Here is a 12241-nt window from a genome sequence, read left to right as displayed (position 1 = left end):
CTAATGGGCGATGCCATATAACGGTTATAATCTCACCGTGTAATGGCCGTACTTATCATGTTTTTGGAGTCTCACCAATATCCAGTTGAATTCTCGCAGTGTCAAAACATATAACGTACGATAATCGTACGAAGAAGGGGGTAGAAGAAGAATTACACTCGATCAATTTTTTTTAAAAAAAATTGACATAAACGACAATTATACTTTTAAAACAAGCTCACTTACCTCATATTTTGATGAAAAACGTAGATGTGTTTCGTGTACTAGTATTTTCGAATTTTCCTAGGATCTGGGCTACAGCAGAGGTACGCTACTCGACAGAATTTGGAAATTTTGGAGTGCACAATTTCGAAATTATGGAGTGATTGAATGGTGTGAAATTTCGAATGGTATAGGATAGTATTTATAGTGGTGATGTGAAAATCTTACCATAATTCGGTTTATATTCATTCCAAAATTTCGAAATACTTCATCAATAATATTCGAGATAATTATTCCATAATTCTATATGCTTCTTCCATACATAATATCATGTCATAATTTAAAAAAAATTGTATATCATGCATTAAATTTTGAAATTTACTCCTGGACTGGATGGTTGAACGTGGACTACTATCTTGTACATATTCATAATGTATCTGGATTTTTAGAATTCAAATCTTCGATCACGAACTTAATTTGGATAATTGAAGAAAGACGTTTGATCCAGTAGATCGTTCGTAAGAACTTACAAAAAGAACAATATACGCTTAAAATCCGGAATAGTTTGGTATCCAACTTTTAGAATGCAATTAAATAACTCTAAATACCATATGCATGTATTTGAATCATATGAACTTAAAGTATTTTTTTGTCCAAATAAAATTTATTTGAAAATTTTAAACTCTCATTATGTTTGTTGTGCGAAAAAACGGTATTTCAACATACGTGGACATATATGCTTTTGATATTAAAAAATGAAATAAAAACTTGATAAATCGAAATTGATTTTAAATGAAAACTCGTTAATACCATAAGGCTCCGTTTGGTACGTGTGATAGGATAAGTAAATGATTAACAACTAAAGTGATTAAAAAATGAGATATATGGATTAATAGTGAAATGCCCCAGATTCGACGACTGTCCTCAATGTATCAAGACGAGTCTTTCCAGCGTGCTTATGTCATCACTCACACGCATTCTAGGAAACTTCCCAGGAGGTCACCCATCCCAAAATTGCCCTAAGTCAAGCACGCTTAACTTTGAAGTTCTTATGTGATGAGCTACCGAAAAGAAGATGCACCTTCGTGATATGAGTAGTACAAATCAAATCTTTTAAGTCCTCTTCAACTGTATAGTCCACTACATTGAACAGTCTCGAAATCCTTCTCATTCCCGTGTGGGTCGGTTCATTCATGTTCCATGTTGCGTGTTTTCTTGATTGCTCGCAAGCGCACGACGTCAAGTTATAGTAAAATGTAATTTTGAGTACAAGTGTCGATCCCACGAGGAATGTATTTCTAAATTTATATTAATGCTTGTAATTAAAATAGTCTCGATTTTATTTAGAATATTCAATTAACAGATTTGTTCACCTCAATAACTAGATTGAAAAAATTTAATTGTATTACCAAACAAAGTTGAACAACAATGGAAATAAAGATCTAGAGGTCCGATTTCACGCAACTATCCACCATGTGCTATTTTGTGTAACTATATTATAAATGTCCTTCTTATTCATTAGCCAAGAATTCTATAATTATCTACTCCCTCTCCCGAGTGCTAAGTAGATACTAATTATCTAACAAAAGATTGTAACGTCCCCATCAACAATCTATAATTAAATAACACAATAAGCACTAACTTCTTTTTATGGCTTCAATAGCAATAGATGTCCTCCCGAACTATATGAATACCATTGATGTATTTTTCCATTTCTTGTTTATAAATTCCCTTTTCCAAGTGATAATTTATAAACATAAGAATCATTCAAGATATGGCCAATAAATTGAAAGCATCAAGATTGGAAAAACACAAATGAACAATAAGAAAACTTATATAGCATAAATCATAAATCCCAACACATGGTTTCTAGTTTTGTTCCATCATTCCTCTAGAAATAAAAATTAGTTCATAATAAAAATAACACAACAATACATGAATCTTAAACCAAACATATCAAATAAGAGTAAAAATAAAGAAAGAAAAACTTAGAACAAGAGTTTTGGAGTGTAATGAAATTTCTGTCCAAAATTGTGCAAGAACTTTCCCAAGATCTTCAATCTCTTCTTTGTAGCCTCCACCCTTTTCCTTTGCTCCTCTATGACCTAGATGATGAATAATAGAGACCTTTTATAGTCCTAGACAAATCTTATACGCAAAACATCAAAGTCAGCAACTCCCATGCGCAGCACACCAAAGTTTCAGAATTTCTGGACTCTGTCTGTGCATGACCGCGGGTGCGGTGTAAGTAGGACCGCGGGTGCGGTCGTGCTTCGCAACAAAAATCATTCTTCAAACATGTGAGACCGCGGGTGCGGTGCTAGGAGGGACCGCGGGTGCGGTGCTGCTTCGGCAGAAAAATCCTTTGCACCTTCTGATTCATCACTATACTACTCCAAATTCTCATTTCTAAGCTTCCAAACTACAATAACAAAAACAACAACAAATCAAATAAAACCTGCTCAAGAATCACAAAATTCCAAGTTAAAAACAAGTAATAAAAGTACAATAAATTGCACTTATCAAATTCACCCAAACTTAAGATTTTGCTAGTCCCGAGCAAAACAAAACAACAAAAAACAACCAAACAAATCATGAAATATTTTATAGAACTTGGCCTCAAGATAAATTTAAAACGTTTCATGCATTCACAATTCACATCAATTCAACCACTTGTTCATCCGGATAAAATCATGTGATCGGTTAATTCTCTTAACTTCTAATCTCTTCAACCATGTTTCAAATCATTTTCAATTGATTTCAAATTTTTTACAAACACACATCACAAGGTCTTTTTCGGTAAAAATTGGGTTCAACGCAATATTCATTCAAGAAAGGGATACCCAATAAATATTTGATGCAATGAGGTGTGTGTAAAATTGATCAATGATTCTTACTCAATGAAAGTGTTTATCGATTGTCCATAAGCTAGATCCTCCCAATCACTCTCCACTAGTATATTGGACAACTATGACTAGGTTAATAGGATTTTAAATGGTTATAATGTTAGGCCTCGGTTCATGGTTATAAATAAAGATTAAGAGTTCAAATAAGGGAGTAAATTGAATTTCATCTCTTTTTGCAAACTCCACTATTTCTTTTATCTCCATTTTTTTTCTTTATTCATTTCATCTCTTTTTCTCCCCTTTTTCTCCAACTTCATCAATGTAAAATCATTCACTTTTCTTTTGTTTTCTTTTGTAGGAGAATATCACTTGCTTTAATCTTTTGAATTCTTACTCCCTTGAGAAGGTAGGAAATAATTGTAAGATATTCAAAAGGTTGGTAATTGTGGGATACTTGAAAAAAATATTCGAATGGAGGTCTTTTACACATATTTACGTGTGTCATTCAAATTCATATAATCTCAAAGAGGTGACAAATGATAAATTAATTTTATTTGGTAGCTTGAAAGGCTCAATCGATCCAAAAATCACCTAAATCATTCCTAAATCATAATTTGTCCGTATTTCGCCTCGAGTGATGTTTGGATAGTTCTAGACAAAATCTCAATTCACCAACACAGAGTAGAATCTAATCCGCGTGAAAATGGTGTCTCAATGCATCAACCAAATACATATATATTCAAAAAGAAAAGTGTTTGGCTTCCAAGGAATTTCAAAAACACAATTCTTTGTTCATATTGGCTCAAAAGGGCTTCAAATGAATGTTTATGAACAATATACATAGCCCAAATAAAATCAAAGATTGCCTCAATCATTTATGTGTTTGCAAAAAATTTATTTCAATATTCAATGAAAATCACAAAGTTTTATAGAAATTATAAGTCTCAAACTTACCAATTCTCATGATTATTCTCTAAATTTTTCAAATTGATCGATTAACATGAATATAATGCATGACCTTTCTTTTCAAAATATTTTCATCATTGGCCAATTCATAAAAAAATTTCATGACTAAAAACACACAAAATAACCTAAATAAATAAACACACCAAATAAAATAAAACACAAAAAATTTAAACACACCAAATAAAATAAACTAAATCTCCCCCAAACTTAAACATGTGCATCGTCCTCGATGTAAATAAGCATGATAAATAGGAGAATGAATACAAATACACTGGGCAACAATCGTCAGTGGTCATTGCCATCATCCTCATCTTCGTCGTCGTGGGGTGGTTGGAACTCCGGCGGGTGGTAAACGGGTGGCCACTGTGGAGGAGGTGGAAATGGATGACCAGAAGTGGAAGCAGATGGAAATTGCTGAGCCAACACCGATGTGAAATCCATCATGTACCCCATGAATGTATCGGTTCTATACCGAAACACATCCATCTCTTGGCGTTGAACTCGCATGTCCTCTTCCAACATAGTCAATCTGTCTCTCCTGTGCCTTTGTTGCGGCGGTTGTTCTTGAGCCTGGGCTTGGTCACGTCTCTCTGCAGCTCTCCTATTGAATTCCCTTTCAGCTCTACGTGCTGCAGCTTGGTCATTTCTGACTCCCACAAATGGTTGAATAACCAAAATTTCATTCTTTGGCTTCAACAACTCTTCATTCGTAGCCCAAGTAACTCCCGCATGTTGGCATAAAACAGTGATGAGAGAGGGGTGGAGAAGTCCACTCGGAGAGTTACCTCTTGCATAGTCGAGAATCGAATTCTGAAGCAATTGACCTAGATCAATTGTCTTCCCTGTCATAATGCAAAAAGTGAGGATGGCCCTCTCCTTGATGACAGTAGTGGTGTGTTCGGTAGGCTTGATCCTAGCAGAAATGAATGAATACCAATGTTTCGCAACAGTCTTCAGATCAGACTTTGCTAGGCTCAAGTGCACATCGTCCCTCATTCTCCATTCAGCTCCCTGTATGCAAATTGTTTGAAGAATATCGTTATATTCAACATGCTCATACCTGTATTCTTCATATTCATCGTGCATAACCTGAGGGATACCATATAACGTATTGATCGTATGTGCATCAAAAGCTACCGATTTTCCTCGCACAAAAACCGTCAACCGATCATACCTAACCTTGAGGTTAGCATAGAACTCTCTCACCAATGAAATGACAACGTCCTGTGGCTGCCTGCCAAACTCCTCCCACTGCCGAGCCCTAATCATTTGTCCAATTTCAGTATGAGGGGCACTAAGATCAAATCCCCTTTCTTTTATAATGCTTCTATTCAAAATCTTGCCATATTGCTCCTCCGCCTTCTCATCATAAAACCGACTTGCATCGTAATTCACATTTGATGAGGATGATGCACCCTTAGATAGTTTTCTTCTTGGAGGCATTGTATCGAACACCTTTCAAACAACAACTTCACTTCAACCCACTTCTCAAAATACAAGGATTCTTGCACTCCCCCAAACTACTACTCACAATATCCACAACTCAACAATGTACACAACAATCAATCACAATATCCCCAAAATTAAGAATGTGCTTCACCAAATGAATTTTTCTTCCAAAGCAACTATCACCAACAATTTTCGAATTTATCAACAAATTTGCAATGAATTTGCTCACCTTGGGTGTGTTGAATTGTTTCTTGAAGAACAAAATCAAAGTTTCCTTCAAATTCTTGAAGAAATATTCGAGCCCCTTTTCAACCCTACGTTTGATGTTGAATTTGGTGGAAAGGAATGTGATATTTGATGGAATGAATGAAGCTTTCGGTTTGTAGTGGTAACTTTTGTTGAAGGAATATAAAAATTTAGTGTGAAGAGTGTTTGTTGGAGTGAAGATTTCGAAATGGAAGAGGGAATTGTGAGAAGTGTTCTTCGTTTATGTGTGTTTCTGCCCGATTCTTTCTTTAAATGGTGCGACCGCGGGTGCGGTATACGTTCGGGGCTGCAGCACAATTTTCAATTTAATTGACCACGGGTGCGGTGTTAGGCATACCGCGGGGGCGGTGATTCTTCGGGCTGTGCAACGCGGGTTCAGCGTGTGTAAGACCGCGGGTGCGGTGCATGTTCGGCATTTCATGCATTTGTTCGACACTGCAAGACTGCGGGTGCGGTTGTGTTAGCACCGCGGGTGCGGTGGTGCTTCGGCACACCTAGCGCAGGGGCGGTGTCTTTGTACTGCGGGTGCACTCCTGCTTCGAATTTTCTTGTATTTTGAATGCACCTCAAGCACAGGTGCAGTGCACATGAGACCGCAGGGGCACTCCTGTTTCGTCAAAATATTTTCTTCTCAATTTTCAGTCCTGAAAAGAAAACAATTGGGATTCATTAAATTTGGAAAGATTTAAGCACACACTATATTAAAAATACACGACAAAAAATAACATGATACAAAACTAAAATCAACACCGAAATCAAAATGCAAGAGAAAAACAAAAATTTGGGTTGCCTCCCAATAAGCGCTTGGTTTAACGTCATCAGCCTGACTACCATCAGTCTATATCAAGTTGATTCGCCCAAAGGAATGTTGTCAAGGTGCCTTACTTCATTTCCATAGTATGGCTTAACTCTTTGCCCGTTCACCTTGAAAGTTCGTCCATCATTGCACTTCAACTCAATTGCCCCGTGTGGGTACACTGTTTCGACTGTGAATGGTCCAGACCATCGTGATTTTAACTTACCAGGAAACAATCTCAGTCGAGAATTGAATAGTAACACCTGTTGTCCTGGTTCGAAGTCTCGTCTAAGAATCTGCTTGTCGTGCCATTTCTTGGTCTTTTCCTTGTATATCTTGGCATTTTCGTAAGCATCATTCCTGAATTCTCCCATCTCATTCAACTGCAACAGTCGTTGCTCTCCCGATGCTCCCATATCAAAATTGAGCTTTTTGACAGCCCAAAATGCTTTGTGCTCCAGTTCCAAAGGTAGATGGCAAGCTTTCCCAAAGACCAACCTATACGGTGACATCCCAATAGGGGTCTTGTATGCAGTCCTGTACGCCCATAATGCATCATCTAGCTTGATCGCCCAATCCTTCCGGTTTGTCTTCACGGTTTTTTCTAGTATTTGCTTGATCTCCCGGTTGGATATTTCTGCTTGCCCATTAGCTTGCGGGTGGTATGCCAGTGTCACCCTGTGCTTCACATCATACTTGGCCAATAGTGAGTTAAAAATTTTGTTACAGAAATGCGTACCTTCATCACTGATAATGGCTCTAGGCGTTCCGAATCTTGTGAAGATGTTCCTGTGGACAAACTTAACAACAACTCTAGCATCATTTGTACTGGTGGCGATTGCTTCCACCCACTTTGACACATAATCAACAGCAAGTAAAATGTAAGATTGACCAAAAGAGGATGGAAATGGACCCATAAAATCAATACCCCAGACATCAAAAAGTTCCACCTCCAAAATATTTGTTAGTGGTAATTCATGTCGTCTAGAAATATTGCCAACTCTTTGGCATTTATCACATGACTTGACTAAAGTATAACTGTCTTTAAATAAATTAGGCCAATAGAAACCTGACTGTAATACCTTAGCTGGTGTTCTAGATGCTCCAAAGTGTCCACCGTAGGGTGAGGAATGACACTGCTCTAGAATCATACCCGCTTCTTCTTCTGCTACACATCGTCTGATTATCTGATCAGCGCATCTCTTGAACAAGAACGGATCGTCCCACAGATAAAACTTGGCATCATGAAGAAATTTCTTCTTTTGATGATAAGTTAAATCTGAAGGTAATTCTCCTGCAGTAAGGAAATTAGCTATATCTGCAAACCATGGATGTGTAACACTTATCTTGAAAATTTGTTCATCTGGAAACGACTCGTTGATAGCTCCACCTTAAGTTCTTTCTTCAAGCTCTAGTCGTGACAAGTGATCTGCTACTTGGTTCTCACAACCCTTCTTGTCTTTGACTTCAAAGTCAAATTCTGGAAGTAGGAGTATCCATCGTATCAACCTGGGCTTGGCATCCTTTTTGGCAAATAAATAGCGAAGAGCTGCATGGTCAGTGAAAACAGTTACCTTAGTGCCAATAAGATATGTTCTGAACTTGTCAAATGTAAACACCACTGCTAGCATCTCTTTCTCAGTAGTTGTATAGTTCAGTTGGGCTGCATTAAGTGTACGACTTGCATAGTAAATAGCCTTGAACATCTTGTCTCGCCTCTGTCCCAATGCTGCTCCCACAGCATAGTCGCTAGCATCACACATAAGCTCAAATGGCTCCTTCCAATCAGGTACTATCATAATGGGAGCAGAAATCAGTGCTTTCTTGATCCTGTTAAACGCCTGCAAACAATCATCGTTAAAAATAAATGTCGAATCTTTCTCTAACAAATTACATAAAGGTCTAGTAATTTTAGAGAAATCTTTAATATAACGACGATAAAACCCAGCATGTCCCAAGAAGCTTCTGATCCCTTTAACATTCTTTGGTGGTGGAAAATTTTCAATTGCCACAACTTTGGCCCTGTCAACTTCTATTCCTTTAGCCGAAATTTTATGGCCAAGCACAATATCTTCTGGAACCATGAAGTGACATTTTTCCCAATTTAAAACTAGATTCTTCGCCTGACATCTCTGCAAAACAAGCATCAGATTTTGCAAACAGTGATCAAAAGATGAACCAAACACAGAAATATCATCCATAAAAACCTCCATTATTTTCTCAACCATGTCAGAAAATATGGCCATCATACACCTCTGAAAAGTAGCAGGTGCATTGCACAGTCCAAATGGCATTCTCCTGAAAGCAAATGTACCGTAAGGGCAAGTGAAGGTAGTCTTCTCCTGATCCTCCGGTGCTATGACAATCTGATTGTAACCTGAATAACCATCTAGAAAGCAATAATAATGATAACCACCAACTCTATCAAGCATTTGGTCAATAAATGGAAGTGGGAAGTGATCTTTCCTAGTAGCATCATTCAATTTCCTGTAGTCTATGCATACTCGCCAACCAGTCACTGGACGAGTTGAAATCAATTCATTGCTCTCATTTCTCACTACAGTTATTCCTCCCTTCTTAGGCACTACTTGTACTGGTGAAACCCACGAGCTATCAGATATAGCATAAATAACACCAGCATTTAGCAATTTTAATACCTCAGCCCTCACAACTTCTTTCATTGCTGAATTAAGCCTTCTCTGATGATCAACATATGATGAATATGACTCCTGCATCAAGATTTTATGCATACAAATAGTAGGGCTAATTCCCCTTATATCAGCAATTGTCCATCCCAAAGCAGATTTGAATTCCCTCAACACCCTCAACAATTTCTCTTTTTCAGTACAAGTAAGTAAAGAAGAGATGATTACCGGATATGTTGAATTTTCACCTAAAAATGCATAACAAAGGTGACTTGGAAGTTCCTTCAATTCAGGGGATACTTTTGGTACCTCTATACTTGCATCTTCAAGTAGCTCTACATGATGCACATCAATCTTTTCTTTAGGCACTGTATCGAGAGCAAGTAACTCCTCTTGCACGTCCCAATTATCTTCATCTAGTATAGACGCGGATTCCAACAAGCATCTCTCCAAGGAATCTTTTGTCAATCTACCTGCACCAACATGAGATACACATGAATCAATTACATCAATGCTATTACAAGTACTTACATCATTTGGTTCTTTGATTGTGTTGTAGATGTTGAACATGACTTCTTCTCCACCTATTCTCAATGTAAGCTCACCCTTGTGCACATCAATCAAAGCTTTTCCAGTGGCCAAGAATGGCCTTCCAAAGTTAAGTGGAGTGTCCTGATCTTCTTCCATATCTAGAATGACAAAGTCAGCAGGAAATATAAATTTGTCTACCTTTACCAGAACATCCTCCACTATACCCCGTGGATATGTAAGTGATCTGTCCGCCAGCTGCAAGGTAATAGTGCTAGGCTTCACCTCGCCAAGCTCTAAAGTCATGTAAATAGAAAAAGTCATTAAATTAATACTGGCACCTAAATCACATAAAGCTTTATTTATTCTAGAACCACCAATAACACAAGGAATAGTAAAACTGTAGTATCCCGATGCCTAATTTGAGTTAATTATTGGATTAATTATATTTCGTTGGGATCGGAAGGACCGAACCGGGTTCGGATCGTCTGAAGAGGGTTCGGATCGTCCGATCAGGGTTCGGATCGTCCGAAGACAGGTGGCTGGACACGTGGAAGACATGCAAGGTTCGGATCGTCCGATCAAGGTTCGGATCGTCCGAAGACAGGTGTCTGGACACGTGGAAGACATGCAAGGTTCGGAGCGTCCGATCAGGGTTCGGATCGTCCGAAGTGTGCCGGATCGGATCGTCCGAAGTGGATCGGATCTACCGATCGTTGTCTATAAATAGAGGCGCGAGGCTTCATTTGTTACTCGCCAATTCCGAGTGTTCCAGAGCGTTTTAGTCGTTTCTGATGGGTTTCTAGTCTTTTCCCGAGGTTTAGGCACTAGCGGGGAGCTACTGGTTTTGTAGCGGAGCTGTGCTCTAGTTGGGAGCTAGCAGCATCAGTGGGCTGACTACGGACGCAGGCTTGATTCTAGGGCTGATTGCTAGGATCTACTGATTTGAGGTACGAAAGTACTATCCGAGATAGCAGGATTGAGTATGCTTTACTATGTGTTGCATGTTTATATGTTGCATTATTATCTGTCATATGATGCATGGTTTATTATGCGGCATTTGCATAATCATGTTGAGCCTGACTATTTTTGAGATAGCCTGTTGAGAGGGTGCTCAGCCCTCGTTTGTTGTGGATGGTTGGACCCCGTTGGCCAACGGTGGTCAGGTCACCGGTATATCCACAGGTTTATTTTGGTATGGGAGCCACCTCCTGGTGCGACGGCGCAGAGTGCTACATACCTTGACGTCATTTACCTGAGCAGTATTTCGTTATACCCAGATCCTGGTATCCAGTACATTTTGCATACATGCATGTCATAGTCTTGTATACTCATGCTTTCGGTGCTGAGCGTTTTATGCTCACGTCCTCGGTTTATCTCTGTTTTGGACACCCTATTCGATGGGGCAGGTCTCAGGTTGGACGGTCCAGGAGGGAGTGGATAGGGAGCTGGCAGAGGTTGACTTGTAGTTATTGGTATTCGTTCTTGGTATTTAGTTCGATCTGGTTGTTTAAGTAGTTTGTACTTACAGATTCGATTGGGTTGTATTACTGTTTTTCCGCTGTATTACCTGATTCAGTTTTAAATGTTAATTTTGCATGCTTAAGTTCTGATTAGTAGGTGATTCTGGAACGGGTCACTACATTTATGGTATCAGAGCATGCATTAAGATTTTGGGATTAGGAACTGTTCTTTTGGGTTTAATCTCTGGTAACTTTTGTAGCTAAGAGATGTCTGGTTTTGACGACGATGCTAGTAGTCATGGCAGCATTGGACGCTGGGGAGATCGCGACGATCGGGAGCGTCGCCGAGAGCATCGAGAACGTCGTCAACACCGTCGTGATGAGCCTCGGAGTTTTAGTATGCATCGGTTCTTGCAGATGGGGCCGAAACCTCTTTCGGGCGGTGAGACTCCGGATGTTGCGGAGAACTGGCTCGAGAGGATGGAGAGCTGCTTCAAGACTTTTAAGTGCTCGGCGGAGCAGCAGATTGATACCCTTGATTTCTTGCTGGAGGGTGGTGCGCGTAAGTGGTGGAGGTCTACCTCTGCACCGATAGTTCAACGACAGGGTCGAGTTCTTTGGGCCGATTTCCGAGCCGCTTTCATGCTGCTTTACTTTCCGCCAGCTCTTCTGCAGACCAAGGCGATTGAGTTGATCAATCTGAAGCAGGGAAGTTTGTCTGTTGATGAGTATCAGCAGAAGTTCTTTGAGTTGCTTCCGTATGTTCCACATGTCAGTGACAATGCTAGTGCCAAGTATAACCATTTTCTTCAGGGCCTCAATCAGGAGATTTTTGATCGGGTTGTTGTCTGCGATGATCCGACATCGTATGAGGGCCTTGTGAATCGTTGTCGCCAGGCTGAGGGCAGTTTGCTGAGAGGTCGAGCCATGCAGTCTGCTCGTCCTACTAGTTCTTTGGGTCCCTGCGCCCAAGCATTCAAGAAAGCTGGATCTACTTCTTCTTCCTCTGGATCTGGAGGAGTTCACCATTTTGGGAAGAAGAAGGGCCCGTGTCAGCATTGCGGGAAGTATCATCCGACG

Source organism: Primulina eburnea, chromosome 1 (assembly GCF_022965805.1).
Source record: "Primulina eburnea isolate SZY01 chromosome 1, ASM2296580v1, whole genome shotgun sequence".
NCBI lineage: Eukaryota > Viridiplantae > Streptophyta > Magnoliopsida > Lamiales > Gesneriaceae > Primulina > Primulina eburnea.
The sequence above is the reverse complement of the archived record's forward strand: the minus strand, read 5'-3'. Positions refer to the sequence as shown.